Source organism: Phascolarctos cinereus, unplaced genomic scaffold (genome assembly GCF_003287225.1).
Source record: "Phascolarctos cinereus isolate Bilbo 61053 unplaced genomic scaffold, phaCin_HiC Scaffold_3;HRSCAF=262, whole genome shotgun sequence".
Taxonomy (NCBI): domain Eukaryota; kingdom Metazoa; phylum Chordata; class Mammalia; order Diprotodontia; family Phascolarctidae; genus Phascolarctos; species Phascolarctos cinereus.
The window spans coordinates 173,934,502-173,953,014 of NW_027555736.1; positions in this window are offsets into that span (position 1 = coordinate 173,934,502).

Here is an 18,513-nt window from a genome sequence, read left to right on the forward strand (position 1 = left end):
CGTCACCACAGATACTTACTTGTCACTTAACATCTGTTAGCCTTAGTTCCCTCAACTATAAAATGGGGGTGATAATAATAGCACCTGTCTCCCAGAGTTGTTGTGAAGATCAAATGAGATTTGACATTCGTAAAGTGCTTAGCACAGTGCCTGTCACATAGTAGGCAATTAAATGCTTATCTCCATTTGCTTTCCTTCCAGTAGGAGGATGAGACAGTTATAGGAGTACACATACACACACACACACACACACACACACACACACACACACACACACACACAAACCAAAACAAACCCAAAACCCTGCTCTGTGAGCTAAAGGAGAAACGTTATTTTTTAAATAGTATTTTATTCTTCAAATTACATGTAAAGACAATTTTTAACTTTTATTTTTTTAAATTTTGAATTCCAAATTTTTTCCTTCTCTCCTTTCCTGCCTTTCCCCCTCCCTAAAACAGTAAGCAATTTGATATAGTCCATATATGTGAAATCATGTAAAACGTATTTCCATATTAGTCATGTTGTGAAAGAAGAAACAGACAAAAAAGGAAAAAAAACACAAAATAAAATAAAGTGAAAATAGTGCACTTTGATCTGCATTCAGACTCTATCAGTTCTTTCTCTGAATGTAGATAGCATTTTTCATCATGAGTCCTTTGGAATTGTCTTGGATCATTGTATTGCTGAGAAGAGCTAAGTCGTTCATAATTGATCTCCACACAATTTTGCTGTTACTGAGTGCAATGTTCTCCTGGTTCTGCTCACTTCACTTTGCATCAGTTCATATAAATCTTTTCAGATTGAGAAAGTTATTTCTGATTAATGGATGAGAGAAACCTTTATAAAAAGAATTATGCATTCATTTGGACTTTAGAGTATAAGTAGAAATTCAATTGAGGAGAGGGAGGACTCAGTGTAAATGAAAATAGTGTAAGTGTAAGATCTGCCCATGTAAGATGTGTATATCTACATGGGATGTATAAATTTATAGATAGGAGGCCTGAGTATAGACACTGATAGATATTTACAGAATCTTGCTTGCCCTTCTCCAAAGGAGACTGTTATTCCTACCTGAAGGAGATTGGAAAAATATGATACTGACATGATACCTTATTTTCCTCTGGAAAAGAGGTATCAGACTATAATTATATCTCTCTGCTCCCTTTAAATTTTGCTGGTCCAGGGACATGATTTTTTTTTAACATTCAAAAATCCAATTTTCTGAGCACTAACCTTTAAGGAGAAGGGTAACCCAAGCTTGTACCTGTAGGTTTAACTCCTCATCAAATACTCACTACACAAAATACCATCTCAAATAGAGAATCATAAGTAAACTCATTAATCCAAGCTGATAACAATGGGAATCAGAAAAAAATGCTGGAAAATACATAAGAATGATTAAGCTCTTTAGATGAGAACAAGATGAGAACTCACTCAACCAAGAGTGAAGCCCCAGTCTCACTCTAGGGGAAATTTCCCAATGTCTTCAGGAAAGCAAGGGAAATCAAAAGCATGTTGTAGTTCTACCTTCTGCTACATGTATACTACTTCCAAAGTCTCTTTTTTCTCTCTTATCTCTAGAACCAGTATTGAAGAGAGTTTAGAACTATGAATGTATTCTCTAAAAGCAGTAATGGATTGAATAACTACTCTAAAAAAGCTCTCACACCAACTTCACTTCTTATCTAATTTTCATACAGGATTGTATCATCATACTCTCCATTAATCACATTTAAACAGAAGCACAAAAAAAATTCCAGGCTTCGAAACCCAGGTTACATAAGCAAATTGCATAATTTAGTTGGAAATGACTTAGATGATCTTCCAGTCACACAAAAAAGAACCTCCAAAAATCATTCCATAATAAGTGGGCATCCTGCCTCCATCTGAAGATCTCAATGAGGAAGAATCCACCCCAAAGTCAATCCATGATACATCAAATTTTTAGGGAGTTTTTTCTGACATTAACCTTCAATTTGTCTATTTGCAACTCCCACCAATTGCTGTTGGCTTTGCCTTCTAAGGTCAAACAGTACAGGTCAAATTCTTCTTCCAAATTACAACACTTCAAATACTTAAAGACAAATATTGCTCCCCCACCATCTCTTCTCTATATTAAATATCTCCATATTCCTGAACCAGTACTAATATGGTAAGGACTCATGGCCCTTCACCATTTTGGTGTTTTTGCTCTGGACACTCTCCAGCTTAGCGATATGCTTCCTGAAATGACAATAGCTTACAATTAGGAAGTGGTAATGTGGACATGCCCCAAAGTGATTATGTAAACAGAGGAAAAGATGGATGTGAGAGACGTTGCAAAGGTGGATTCAATGGGATTTGGTAACCAGTTGGAGATGAAAGGTGAACAAGGGAAAAGATTCAAAGATGACTTTCAGGTTTTTAAGAAGGGATACTTCCTTATGGTGGTACCCCCAGATCAAAACAGTAGATTAGAAGGAGCCAAGTTAATGGAAAAGATAATAGAAAAAGATATGAACGTATATGAGTGGAAAGAAGGGACAAAAATGCTCAATGGATCAAGGCTCTCTTCTCTCTTCTTAATCCAACAAAGAACTACCAAATTCCAATTCCTAAAGCAGAGTCTGGCTATGTTCCTCCTTAGCTCAAAGATCTCTAGTGGTACTCTATTGCTTCTACAATAAAATATAAACTCCTCTGTTTGGCATTTAAATTCCTTTGCAATCTCACTCAGCCCAACTGTTTATTGCATGTTTATTGCATGTTATATCTGGGTTTACTGCATGTTACTCCCCTCAAATGTTATATATTCCAGAAAAATGGGTCTACTTGTTCTTCCTCATATACAGCATTCCATTTTCCATTTCAATGCCTTTAAACAAAATGTCCCCCAGACTTTGACAATATTCCCTTCTTACTTTGTTCTACTTTGAATCCCTACTTTTCTCCAAAGCTCAGCTCAAGTATTACTTCCTACATAAGGCCTTTCCTGATCCCACTAATTACTATTAGTCTCCAATAACTTTAACATTTTTCTCTGTAAAAAAAAAATTAATATTTCTATCCTGAACTTAGCTAACAAAAATAAGAAGAGCATTTCCATGTGTATAATAGAACAGAAAATAAAGTTGTACATGAAACTGTATCTGTTACACACAACTTACTTTTATTTTCAAATATGTATATTTTAGAATTATATATAAATATATTAAAATTCAACATGTAAACTTTCAAAGCTTCTCTGCTTGTTTGTAATTCTTTCTGGTCTTCCTTCTTTTCTCTACTAAGTGTTTTTAAACATGCTTTAAGGACTTCTTTTCTTTCTTTTGTCTTTTTTTTCTCTACCTAGATTAACAGGTGTTGATTAACAGGCTAGCTAAAGCAAGACACCTGATGCCTGCTGGGAAACAATGGAGATGTCTAGCAGGAAGCATGTAAGATGCAATGTCTAGCAGGAAACAGCAGAGAGAAGCAAACACTATGACATTTATAGAGGGCATTAACAATTTTGCAGCATCAGAGGTATGAACTACCCTTCCATGTGTATACACTCCATCGTGCAAATGACATGCTCACATATGTCGCCCACGTGTGGTAGGAACACTGTCTCCCAGGGAACCTGCCAGGTAGATGAGGCCATTTTTTCCTTAAAAGTTTAATTGGTTGATCCAGAGAGCTAAGGATCAAGCTATTGATATGGCTTCACAATCACCTAAGGATGTAAAAGAGGTCACTGCCCCCTCAGCTATGGTGGATGTCCCACTAGCAGGAGTGTCATCAGAACCTGCTGACCAGACTTGACTCTTTATGAATAGAAGAGAGGCCATGTCTACCTGAATCAGTGGTGTATCCTTGCTGAATATCTTTTCCATGCTATATTCAAGTGTAACCCAGGCTTGTCTGGGCATACCCAGATTGGGTAACATGGCCATGCCCTTGAGGGGCCTTTGGAGCATGTCCAGAGCCTACTATGGAGACTTCTACATCCTCTACCACATGGGTGAGGTAGCCTCTTTTGATTGTCTGTCACTACACTTTGTACAGTGTGGAGGCCTCTGTATTCTCTACCATATGGATGAGGTAGTTTCCTATGATTGGCTGTCTGATCTATAAAACTGGTGAGATAGAACCATTCACTCTTTCTCCTCTGCTGCACTTTTTTTGGCTAATGTTATTTACTGTGTTCAGAGGGTAAGGATCAGAGTTCATCCTCAACATGGGTGCCATAAACTGAACCAGTAAGAAGGGAAAGAAAGTCCTTTTTCTCATCTCTGAGAAATTGGCCTGGTGGTGTTTGTTTCTGTTCTGTGTTGTTTGTCCACAGTTTCAGGTGCCCCAAATAATCCCCACAGGATCAAAAATTCAAGCTATAGTAACTGGTGAGAAGAACTGTATAGCCCACTAGCCTTTCATGGGAGCCCAGAAAAGTCAGGGTACCTGGGACTTGACCCCAAGAGGAATTTTAGACTTGGAACTAGGGCTATGCTCTATGGGAACTGAGCTAAGCTATGAATCTAGTATCCTTCTCCTCCCCCAGAGAACCATAGGGGAAGAGTGAAATGTAACATTCTTGGCCTTCTGGTGGTAGGAAACAGAGTAACTTCTGTTATACAAGTAAACTTTTATTTGTTAGTTTTCAAATGATCTGCAAGTGTCCCATTTCATTGAAATCTTAAACCTGAACTACCAAGCCAGGCTGAATTAGATCTAGCCTACAATATCAAATGTGGATGTTACACATGTTATCTCAATAAAGGCCCACTTTTCCCATTAAGTGTACATTTAGTTGTAAGAGAATGAATTCAAGTTTATGAGAGACAATATCTAATTATTACTTAACTTAAATTGCTAATTCATTGAATAGCTCTTTTTTGAAATAAACATGTCCTATAGGTGACTGATAAAATCAAATATATTAGTGGGGGCTCAGGAGCTATAGTTTGGAGGGGATTTTTTTTTATCCACAAATCACTTAGAACTGAGGGTAGTTAATTTATGGGGGCTTCTACAGGATACATGTAAAATGAAAGCATTGTACAAGATTTCCTCTAAGGTCCCTTCCAAATCAGAATTTATCATCCCTTCTAGCTCTGGAGCCTATAGCTATCTCTTCAGAATTATAGCTATAGGTTAATATGTATTGACATTTGAAAACAAACTCTGTTTTTAAAAAATACCATTATTTTTAAGATGTAATAGAGACAACAATCCTGGTTATAAATTATTTGTTCAACCCTTCCCTCTTCTTAGTCAAGAGAGGAGTCTGAAGAAGGTGAGATAAAAATTAGAAGTCTGATGTTAGACCCACAAAGTAGGCATGTATGAGACTACAGAAAACCATCTCTTTTGTCACAAAATCAGATCTAGGACAGATCAGGATCCTGAGTAGAAACAGCTGGCAATAAACTCCCATTTATCTAGCACTTTAAAGTTCACAAAATGATACAAACCCCAAACTCTTAGGTAATTGGGGCTTTGGGAGGCATGTGATAAGGTAGACAAACAAGCCACTAAACATTTGATAATATAAGTTCATTAAAGAAGATTTTTCTTAGAGATGTACCAAAATGTAATGGATTGCCATGAAAGATAGTGGTCTTTTTGTCACTGGAAATATACAAGTGGTCTGGAGGAATAGGAATCAGGAAGGCTGTAGAAAAATAAACTGGATAACATAAATCGTCTTTAGACTCTATCACAGACTACTACATTTGGAAGAGACCTTAAAAATCATCTAGTCTATGGATTAGTCACAAAGATTCACAAAGATTAAGTTGGAGGGAATAAGAGTTTTTATACAGCACCTACTATGTGTTGGGCACTGTGCTAAGTGCCTTTTACCATATTATCTCTTTTGATCCTCACAAAAAAGGTATTATTATCTCAATTTTACAGTTGAGGAAACTGAGGCAAACAGAAATGAAGTGATTTGCCTAGATGTTGAGGGCCGATCTTAAGAGTCTGATAAGGGTTTAAGATCCAAGGCAGAGTTTGACCTCTGCTCAGGCTTTCACCCCAAAGGGCTCAAAGGATTAAGTGGTACGGCTCCCCAAATTCCTTCCTGATAAAGAGGTCACTGAGATATCCCTTCTCTCTCTTTGAACCTTAGGTTTACATATTTACTCCTCTGTGCAGGTGGCGCCTAGGCGCCTGGAAAAACCTTGGAATCTACAGCCCAATGTAGGAACCCTGATAAGGAGGAAATTCATGATTGTTACATCCTCAGCAGATGTTCTGGGGAGTATCTCATGGGGAGGACTCTTTGAAGTTAGGCTAGATTTTCCCTATATATTCTGTGCCCTCAGATGAATAAACTGAGTCAGTAATTCTACTCCGCCTGGCCCATGTCATAAGTTATTTCACGCCTCTCCGTTCGGTGTACAATCTGGTTGCAACACCTAGAGTCATATAGCTTTAAGTGTCTGAGGTCAGATTTGAACCCAGGTATTCCAGGCCCAGCGCTCTATCCACTGCACCGCTAACTGCTTTGTGACTTGTGCAGGAGCAAAGAGGCAAAATTGTGATTCAAATCCAAGTCTATGCTGCTTATAGCCAATGTGCCTTCTACCTTCAATATATTCTGTGATACTAAAATTTCCTGACATAACCCTGAAAGAAAAGTAGCCTGAACACCTTCCTGGTGTTGTGGCATACAGGATCTGCCTCTCTCTGGGAAAATTAGCAGAGATAAAAGCATCATTCAAAGATTAGATAACCACACCACCATTGCTCCTTGGAGCTAATTACCAAGCCAACTTCCTGAAGCGCTGACCACAGATTCCAATAACAGGAAGGTGGGTCTTGTGGTTTTTGCTAATAACTAGAGCCTTTTGGCTACAGATTGTTCCTTAAACATGAGCAGCTGTTTCCAAAGCATCCCAAACTCTTGGTATCACCCTCCCCAGTAGAAAGACCTGAGATAGATTATATTTAAGCTGGATTGTTTCAGTGGTTTCAGCTAAATAATGTGCCCTAATTTTCTGTTTAAGTTGAAAGACAGCAATAAAAGTGGGGTTCCAGTCCCAGATTTCTACCTCTATGTGTATGTAACTAGCAGATTCTCTAGTTACATTTAAAGATTCTCTGCTACATTTAAAGAACCCCTTTTGTGTATATGCACTTTACCTATGTTAAAGCCCATGTACTAGAACTGGCTCATCTGCAAATGGTCCAGCTAATCTGCATATTTGTGGGGCTACTTACACATTTCAGAGAAGAGCTTTATTCATATGTATTGGGTTTCTGAGACAGAGACTGCATGTGTAGGTTCCTGGTAGATGTAGTCTAAAGGAGAGAGAGTAGTCTTCATCCCAACCAGTTAGAAACATACAAAGTCTTATTGAAGTGGTGCTCAGAGACAAGGTGGATATTTTGAGTGGAGGTCTATGGGACTAAGATGGGGCTATGACAGAGGAAGAGGTGACTGGTAGCAGCTGTGGCTGAAGCAATAGGAGCAGTGGAAACATATACTATGGAGAGATAGATTCTGCAGGAGAGAAGAGTAACAGAGCAGCTGTGGTTTTCATCCACCCAGGCAGATGGCAAACTGTGACCAGAGCATGGGGAGCATCATTGGTACACTTTCCCCTAGTTTAGAAGCCAAGCAACTGGTGAAGCACTCTTCCTTTCTTTCCAAGAGAATGGATATATAATGCAGAGTTTTCTGTTATTTAAATTTGTTTACTTGCTATTTTAAGTAGAATCTTAAAAAGCCAACTCATTACAGCTAAAATCTGATCTGTTTTAATTGCTTTTGACTCATGTGTGTCCTTAATTGTAAACAGAGTCAGCAGGAGGAAGGAATGATGATTGGTTTTCAAATACAGAGATATCAAATTTCAGCTGTTGTTATTCAGTCATGTTGAACTCTTCATGACCCCATTTGTGATTTTCATGGTAGAGATATTGGAGTGGTATGCCATTTCCTTCTCCAACTAATTTTACGGATGAGGAAACAGGCTTAAATGTTTTGTCCAGGGTCACACAGCTATTAAGTGTCTGAGGCTGGATTTGACCTCATGAAGATGAGTATCTGAGGCCAGATTTTAACAGAGCTCTTCGTGATTCCAGGCCCAGTGCTCTAATCACGGTGCCACTTAGTGTTAGCAGGCATAATGCATTTGCTCTGAATGATCCACACCAACAGTCTACATATACCACACACCTAGGTGTGTGACAGTGGAAAGAGAATATTTTAAGTCATTGAACAGATCAAAATTAAATGGACTGTTCTGGAATCCAATTTAGCACCCTGACCTCCTCCTAAGTAACTGAGCTAACTGGGAGTAGACAATCCCATCATTTTCTGTTTCATAGAGTTTGTCTTATGTCTTTAATAAAGTCTAAACCCAGACTTCTTTAATGCTAACTATAGCGAAGGTAATGAAGTGGGAGCATATGATCATAGATCTAGGACTGAAAAAGATATCAGAGGCCAGTTAGCCAAACCTCTTCATTTTACTGATGAGGAAAAACGGGCACAGAGACATAAAGTGATTTGCCCAAGGTCACACATGTAATATATATCAGAAATGGGACCGTACAACCAGTGACCTCTTCTTTGGGTCACTCTGCTTCACAAAACATGGAAGACTGGAAATCATATTGAACTGAGAATCAGACAGTCTGACTCTGGCATTCAGTAGCAATGTGATGTTGGAAAATCATTAAACAAACCTCCCCAACCCCCCATCTTCAATGTACTCATCTTTAAAATAAGGTAGTTGTGCAAGATAATCGCTATGGCTCCATCTATCTCTAAAGGTCCAGAAACTGAAGTGATATTATTATTTGAGTCAACAGAGAGTTAGGTGTTAGTGGAATTATGTATTAGCAGAGAAAAGGCAGGTGAAAGCCAGGGGATAAAGATTCCACCTTATTCATTTTGTGAGAGTGGAAGAGCTTCATAACATATACACAGGATAGGAAATTAGGGAGATATCACTGGTATGTAACAGTGATGTACTTGTTAAATGGGATCAGTCAGATTCATGAGGGTCAGAACATTTCTTAAATGAATAATTGGGGGAGGCTAGATGAAACTAAAAGTACCGTTTGAAAAATTGCTTTTTGTCCTGGTAGCACAGTGTAATTGAATATGTGCACCCAGGTTAAGGGTAGGAGTATATATGTGAAAAGCAGAGGCAAATGAAGTGGCAAGATATATAGCTATTTGGCCTGACGACTGGGATACCTTAAGGAGAGGTAGAAGTGGTAGTATGTTTGGAATACACAAATGAGATTAGAAAAATGGTATTGGGTTAGGGAAGCATTGAGAAGGTGGGCAAAGGAATGGTTCCCTATAAGGATTCTCTCAAGAAAAGAAGTCTCATACTCATCCAAGAGAATTTGAATTGGTCAGATGGTCATGACTAGGATAGAGCCAGGAAGGAATGAGGGTGGATATGTTCTCCCTGTATAATAAAAAATATATAGGTAGGGGGCTAAAAGATCAACATAAGCTCTTTATGCAGACATTTGTATGTCTACTTGACTATTATCCATCATCTAAGTCAGGGTATTTTAGCCTGAGGCCCAAAGATCCCAGGACCAGGGATAGATTTCAGGGGGTTGGTAAACTTAGATGGGAAAAAAATACATCTTTATTTCAGTATAACTCCTTTTATTTGTTATCCTATGTATTTTGTTTTATGCATTTGAAAACAAAAAAAAAATTAGGTTGAAATCACCTGATCTAAATGAACCAGTTCTGCAGAACTTGAAATGAGAAGCTCCCTCCACCATGGGATGAAATTGTGCTATTTCCTCTTTTGGGGACAGTAATGTTGGTGTAATGGGGGAAGGGAATGATAGTCATATCTCCTTTGTAAATAGACTCTGGATGCAGCTGGCTTTTGGAGAAAGGGGAAGTGGTTATTTCAGGCCTTTACCAGAGGCACTGCCATTTTATTTCTCATTCCAATTAGTAAATGGAATCTGTAAATATGACTGTGTCACACAAAGTTGGGAAGGAGATAAAAAAATTTTTAAATTAATTTTTATTGATATTTTCTATTTCTTACATCATCATAGTTATCCCAAGTATCCTTCCCTCTTCCCTTCCCAAAAAACAAATACTATTTTTAAGAGGAGGGGAAAAAATCAGCACAATTGAATAATTCATTGAAAAAGTTCAAAAGCCTGGACTATTATAATACTGATTGACTTCTCACCTTTGTGAAAGTATAGGTCCAGGGGTCCTCTCATATATCTTTTTTAAAAATTAATTAATTAATTTTTAGTTTTCAACATTCACTTCAATAAGCTTTTAAGTTTTCAATTTTCTCTGCCTTCCTCCTCTCACCCCTCCCCAAGATGGCATGCAATCTGGTATAGGTTCTACATATACATTCATATTAAATATATTTTCATAATAGTCATGTTGTAAGGAAGTTTTAGAACCAATGGGAGGAACCGTGAGAAAGAAGAAACAAAACAAAAGAAAAGAAAAAAAATGAAGCAAATAGTATGTTCATCTGCATTCAGAATCCGTGGTTCTTTCTCTGGATGAGCATAGCATTTTCCATCATGAGTCTTTTGGAGTTGTCTTAGATCTTTGCATTGTTGAGAAGAGCTAAGTCTATCAAAGTTAGTCACTGCACAATGTGGCTGTTATTGTGTACAATGTTCTCCTGGTTCTGCTTACTTCACTCAGAATCAGTTCATATAAGTCTTTCCAGGTTTTTCTGAAGTCTGCCCACTCATCATTTCTTATAGCACAATAGTATTCTGCTACATTCATATACCACAACTTGTTCAGCCATTCCCCAATTGATAGGCATCCCCTCAATTTCCAATCCTTTGCCACCACAAAAAGAACTGCTATAAATATTTTTGTGCATGTGGGTCCTTTTCCCATTTGTACAATCTCTTTGGGATACAGACCTAGAAATGCTATTGTGGATCAAAGGGTATGCACATTTTTATACCTCTTTGGGCATAGTTCCAAATTGTTCTCCAGAATGGTTGGATTATTTCACAACTCCACCAACAATGCATTAGTGTTCCAATTTTCCCACATCTCCACCAACATTTATGATTTTCCTGTTTTGTCATGTTAGCCAATCTGACAAGCATGATATGGTACTTCAGAGTGGTTTTGATTTGCATTTCTGTAATCAATAGATTTTTTTTTAAATTTTTAGATTTTTTTAGATTTTTCATATGGCTACAGATAGCTTTAATTTCTTCACCTGAAAACTGTCTGTTCATATCCTTTGACTATTTATCAATTGGGTAATGACTTTTATTCTTATAAATTTGACTCAGTTCTCTATAGAAATGAAGCCTTTGTCAGAGACACTGTTTGTAAAAATTCTTTCCCAATTTTCTACCTCTCCCCTGTCTTGATTGCATTGGTTTTGTTTGTGCAAAAACTTTTCAATTTAATGTCATCAGTTCTGTCATATATCTTCATTTGAGTTCTGCCTAATCTTTTTCATTTTGTTACATTCACTTCTGATTTTTCCAGTTTGTACTTGTTCTTTTCATTTTTATTATTTTAGTTATTGTGCATATCTTTTCCTTGTCTCTGCTTACTTCACTGTATATAAATTCGTATAAATATTTCCATGCTTCTCTACATTTATCACACATATCATTTCTTACAGCACAGTAATATTCCATTATATTCAAGTCCTGCAATTCCCTAATTAATGGGCATTGACTTCGTTTCTAATTATTTGCTACAATAAAAAGTACTGCTATAAATATTATGGGGATTGTCTTCTTACCAATGGCTTCCTTGGCTATAACTCCAGAAATAGAATCTCTAGTTCAAAGGATGTGGACGTTTTAGGTTTTTTATTTGCATAATTCCAAACTGCAAAGATAAGATTCTCAATGAGAATGGGAGCACAAGCCATTTTGATAAATTTATGAAATGAGTTATGATCATCTTAATATTTTAAATGTGTTAAGGAGGTAGATTGGAGTATTTCTATGGAACTGAAGTCTGCAAAAGTTTCCATGGAGACCAGATCTATTGGAAGTGCTCTAATTCATCTCTTCTCTCTGCCTTAACATGCATATAACCCTAGACTAAACAATATAGAACCCAAGCAGGCACAAGAAAGTTAGGGATGAGGGGGCAGCTAGGTGGTGCAGTAGATAGAGCACTGGCCCTGAAGGCAGGAGGATCTGAGTTCAAATCCAGCCTCAGACCAAACATTTGACACCAGCTGTGTAACCCTGGGCAAGCCACTTAACCCCAATTGCCAAAAAAGAAAAAAAAAAGAAAGTTAGGAATGGGTGCCACATTAAGGAACCCACATTGGTTTCAGTTTGTTTCTCCTCATAAACACCTAATAGCATATCTTGGAATTGTACTGCTGTAGCTATTCCAATCTCACCTCTTGGAGACAAGCGGCTATGCTTAGCTTGCCTAACTACCTTTCCAGTGCCTGGATAAGGGTAGGTGCTTATATATTGAAGAAATACTTGACACTTAATTCTATTGCTACCTAAATAGTCTCAAGAGAATACAAATATTTGCCTTCTTTCATACCCTCTCCACTTTTTGACTCCTTACCAAGCTGTGGATGCCTTCAAACTGATGACATATCATATCACCATCCACTACTGTTATTTATGGTGCAAGAGATATAGGAGGCCATCTGGCCAATACCCCAGATAGGTTGGCCAGAAGTGCCATTAACAATGCACATAAAGTTGGAAGTGGTTATGCTTTAGTAGTATAAGGACAGAGACCCAGTGGACAGAGGCCTAGGCCACGTGGACACCAGCTCCTGAAAATGCACTTGTTATATAATCATTTATTTAGTGTGTGGCTTAGAAATTTATGTTATTTTTGTTACTTGGTTGAAATGTATGACTTCATTGGTGTGGAGGAATGATGAGCATGAAAAGTCCCTCATCCAATGTAGATGGCTAGTCCTTTGTAATTTATAATCTTAGGGAGTTGTCTGGGAGCAATGAAAGTTTAGGCAACTTGCCTATGTTTACACAGGCAGTATGTGTCAGAGGCAGGATTTGAATCTTGGTCTTCTGGGCTACAAGATTAGCCCTCTGTTCCTTAAACCAAAGTGTCTATCATTAGAATTACACAAACTTTTTTTATATTGACCATGATCAGTTTCTTAACATGTGAAAATAACTTTCATAGATGAAAATATTTTTAATTCCATAAGTATGGCAGGAAAGTAATTCATTTTTTCAGTATTGAAACTTGTCAAGGAAGAATTAATGAATAGACTTTTTTCCTTTTCCAAATGATTATCATCCTTCTCTTCTTAATTTTAGCAGCATCGTAGACAATTATTATATATGAACACCACTATCATTTAATTGGATTGTTATTCTAACCATCAGACGTGTACACTCACTTGAATCTTCAAACCATAGTAATCATTTGCAGTTTTGTTGATCAGTCATAGAGAGGTAAACTCAGGTAATTTTTTTAATGGAGGCACTAAGAATAGATATCACCCCCCAAACCCCCTCAAGTGAATAATTCCTCATTTAGTTATAATAGATATTGAATTAATATTCACATTAAACACAAAATGGCTCACATTAAATACACATTTTTTAAATTGAATTTTATTTTATTTTCAGTTCTGAATTTTACTCCTCTTCCTCCCCACCCCCACTGAGAAGGCAAGAAAAACAAAACTAAAAAAAAAAAAGCTGAAGAGCTCATTCACTATCAGTAAGGGTACCATGCAATAGGCTGGGAGGAAGGGCCGTCCTCTCTTCCCCAAGAGATACATTTGGTGCTTTGGTCTGTTTTATTTGTCCTTTTTAGTTCTAAGTGTGAGGAATGGAGTCCCCAGCTCAGGCACTTAAGCCATGGAGACCCTTGGAACCCAGGATTCCTATCTGGATATTGCATTCAGGCCAGCAGGGAATCCCTGGGAAGCCATCCCTGAGATGCAAGATGTCTAAGGAGAGGGAGCACACTTTGGATTTGGAATTGAGCTAAACTGGGATTTGGAATTGAGCTAAACTCTACCCAAAGGTTTAGGAAGAACTATAGCCCCAAGGTGTTGGCAACTTGAGAAATGTTTGTATATCTGTTCTTGCTATGCATTTGAAGTAAATATTTCTTTGTAAAAGCTAATCTAAGAGTTTATATGGAACTGGAGTGCTTAGAATCTCCCCAAATTGAAGGGAATGTAATTAGTGGGGTTTCATGCAGTGGCAGAGATAGGGAATACCCATCTAACCCTCTAAGCATACAGGCCAACTCTGAGGAAGGGGCAATGGGAGCCAGAGTAATCATTGTCATATGTGGCATAAAATTGTGGGAATCCTTGGAGAGATTTCCTGTCTGGGACTTTAAATTTTAGATACCCTACTTTGCAAGATCCTAAAGAAACTGGCAAGTCTATTTTAAGGATATCAGTTTTACAGTTGATGTTTTTTTCCAGTGTGTGTTTCCTTACAAGTCTATTGGTGTTCCACTGATGTATTTTGGCAAATTTTATATTTACTGATTCCTTGAGTGTTTAGATATTTTAGATAGTATTACTGAATTTTGCATAAGTATTGATATTAAGTTTTAATATTAAAAGTGTGCAGCCTATATCACCAGAATGTCCTACCTAGTTGACACTTTCTTCTTCTCTCTTCTTCTTCTTCTTCTTCTTCTTCTTCTTCTTATTATTATTATTATTATTATTATTATTATTATTATTATTATTACCTAAACATACCTAGGCTGCTTGTCTTATGGTGAAAGTGTTTTCCCTATAACTTCTTAGGGTAAGGATGCCTATTCAGTAAGACACTTGTTGAATACTAAGCAAGCAGTAATTCTTGGTAAACTGTATAAAATATTCCTTGTTTGTTGAATCTGCAAAACTTTGTATTTTGGATAATTGTTTTTTTCATCCATACATGTGGGACTTTATATGATCATGCAACATCGACTGCTTTGAGACTCATATAGAGGAATGTGTTGGAGTCAGCTTGAACTGGTTTGGGAGAATCAATAGTTAAATTTTCAGTGTGAGCATTTACACCTTGGAAATTGTCAAGCACTACAAATTAGGGCTTGGTTTATTGTTTTGTTGATTTCTAGACTTAACAAAATGTCAATAATGCAAATTAAACTTACAACTATGTGCCATACATTAAAAATTTTTTTTTCAGTGAGCTGGTTGTTAAACATTGACCATCACACTCCTGCCTATATAGCACTGAAGAAGCAAATGAAAGGACAGTGCTTTTGTCTCCACCATGACTGTTGTCAACAGTGATCAACAAAAGACTGTTTTCAATTGGGTAAATGGGCAGCATATTCAAAAAGCACCCCCACCTATTTTCCAAGGATGGCAAATTTCATAAATGGGGAGAGAATCTAATGAGAGCTTGGCACATGCTCAGACCACCTAAGATGGAGATACCCAAGTAGGGGATGTTTGGGACCTGCTTCTGAGAAACAGTATTGACACAGGCATGGACATTCTATGTTGGTTTGCCATATAATTGGGAGCAGCCTCCTTCCATAAGCCAGAAGTGCTTATATCTTTAAAGCAATGTGACTGAGGCACTCTCTTTTTGGTGGCTATTTCTAGGAGAGAAGGATCCATTCACTTACATCAAGGGTACCATGCAGTAAGCCCAAGGGGAAGTACCTGAAGACCACTTTCTGCTCCCCCAGGAGCTGTGGCCCCAAGAAATGGGTTGGCAGTTTTGACCTCTTTTATCTTTTTCAGTTCTAAGTAGGGGGAATGAGCCCTCACTCCAAGAGCTCAAGCCATAGGGACCTTGGAGCGCAGGATTCTAGGCTAGATGTTTCAACCAGCCCAGCAGGGAAGCTCTGAGAAACCAGGTGCTGAGATGAAAGCCCAGAAGAAGCTTTGGACTTGGAACTTAATGGGACTAATGCTATGTAGCACTGAGTTAAACTGGAATCCCCTTCTCCTGTCCAAAGACAGGTGGTGTGTAGGAAATTTAGAGGGGAGAAAATGTATGTTTGTTCTTGCTACACCTTTGAAGTAAATATTCCTTTGTAAAAGAGATAATAATAATAATAATAATAATAATAATAATAATAATAATATATTGGGAGAAGATGCCATTTGCAGAGACAACAAACTGTTATCTAACTCCCTTGGTAAACCATTAGAAGTATTATTTTTTAATATGATTTATAATCAGCAAACCCTTGGAGGTTTCTGGACATAAAAAGATAATCTAGGTGACTAGCACTGAAAAAACAATGCCCATTGTTAAGAACATATAGGCAGTGCCAAGAACAACTTTTTACCAAACCCTGCCCAGCTATTCATATAAGCTGTTGAAGCCTAGTTCAGGATCTTTTGCTAGATTAATGATTGGTAATACCATAAAGATGACTAAGAGAGGAGGAGATTAAGGTAACTGTGGTTTACAATAGCTGTGGTTCTGTCTTTGTGAGAAACCATGTTTCCCAAAAAGGAGTAGAATGAAAATAAAAGAAATACAGGGGAATAATTTTGATTAGGATATCTTTAGTTGTTGAACAATATCCTCACCCCTGTCTTACATGTGGTAGTCTTTGGAATGTTTGAAAGATGGGGAAAAGAGGGGGCAGCTAGGTGGTACAGTGGCTACAGCACCAGCCCTGGATTCAGGAGGACCTGAGTTCAAATCTGGCCTCAGACACATAACACTTACTAGCTGTGTGACCCTGGGCAAGTCACTTAACCCCATTGCCTAGCCAAAAAAAAAAAGATGGGGAAAAGATACAACATAGAGACATCCATCTATTCCCTAAGCCCCAAAGGACCCGTTCCTAAGATAGGATGAACCTTTTTCCCTAGGATTTTTCCTAGTAAACAAGTACCATAGGCCTTAAACCTAGATGGGACTTTTGAAATCAAGGTTCAGTGGACAGAGTTCTGGGCCTGGAGTCAGGAAGACGGATCTTAGGGGCAGCTAGGTGGTGCAGTGGATAGAGCACTGGCCCTTGAGTCAGGAGGACCTGAGTTCAAATCTTGGCCTCACACACTTACCAGCTGTGTGACCCTGAGCAAGTCACATAACCCCAATTGTCTCTCTCTCTCTCTCTCTCTCACACACACACACACACACACACACACACACACACAGAAGCAGAAAGACTGATCTTTCTGAGTTCAAATTTGGCCTCAAACCTTAAAACACTTGGTAAATCTTAGTCATTATTATTGTTGTCATTGTTATTACTATTGTTGTTACGTACCTCCCAAATCTCATCTTTAAAATGAGAGGTTTTATAGATCATCTCTAATGTCCTTGTTCACTCAAACATTCTATGAGTCAAAATGATGGGATGGAAAGAACACCGGACCGAGTCCCACAGGGCCGGTTTTGGAATCACCAAAGTACTACCTGCTATGTGCATGATCTTGAGCAATCACTCCCCATCACTAGTCCTCATTTTTTTCATCTGTAAATGAAGACATTTGGGCCAATTAGTCTCTAAAGTTCCTGTCACACCTCCTCCCTTGCATTCCTATAAATCTGCATCTCCAAATGCAGTATCGGCAGATTGTGGGTGGGGTAGGGAGACAGAGAGTAGCAAGAGGGACCTAGACACATTATCTTATTAGAACAGAATGATACTAAACAAGAACCTCTAGATCGAGGGATTACCATTTCCCACCTGAAGCAGCTAGGCAGCACGGCCGACAGACTGCTGGGTCTAGACTCAGGAATATTTGAATTCAAATCCTGCCTCAGATATTTGTTATCTGTATGACCCTAGGCAAGTCACAACCTCTATCGGCCTCAGTTTTTTCCAGTGTAAAATAGAGATAATAACAGCACCATGTTGTAAAGACCCAAAGAGATAATATTTGTGAAGCACTTAACACAGTGCCTCGCACATAGCAAGTACTTAATAAATGCTTTTTTCCTTCCTTCCCTGACATAGTAAATAGACTGTCCTTCATTACTAGCCTTTGAGAAGCTGCCACTGTTTGTCATTTAAGGTCATATAAGTCATTATATAAGTCCTTTTGACTGGAAGTTGTTCAGGACACATGACTGTTGAAGCAGCCCTTACGGTTCTGCTAAGGAGAATAGTCTGGTGTTTAGCGACAGGGGCTCGGGACTCAGCCTCACGACCACAGCCCACAGTCGTGTTGGGTTCCACTCTCAGTTACCCAGGGACATGAGACCCAGTATGGTCTGTCTGGAAGGTTGGAATTGTAGGGGCCTATAGCTTTCTGTGTGTACCCTAAGGAAAGCTGGCTTCTCTGGAAAGCCTCCAATAATCTTATTTTTCTATGGGCTGCAAGAGCGGACTCAGTGAGAGATCCAGAGAGAAGAGACTCAAATAATCCCCTGAAATTATACTAGAAGCACTGATGTTAGACTGACTTTAAGCTGAGTTTAGTAGTACATCAGCAGGGGGTACTTCCTTCATTCCCAATAAGGGAATCTGTCAATGAATATAAGAATCATAGAACATCCACACGCGTACACACACATGTGTGTATACACACACATATGACAAACTTCCCTCAGGGCATCCTATACTCAAATAATCAGGTGGCAGGCTTCCGGTGATAAATTTGTGCTTTTGTTACATCCACAGTA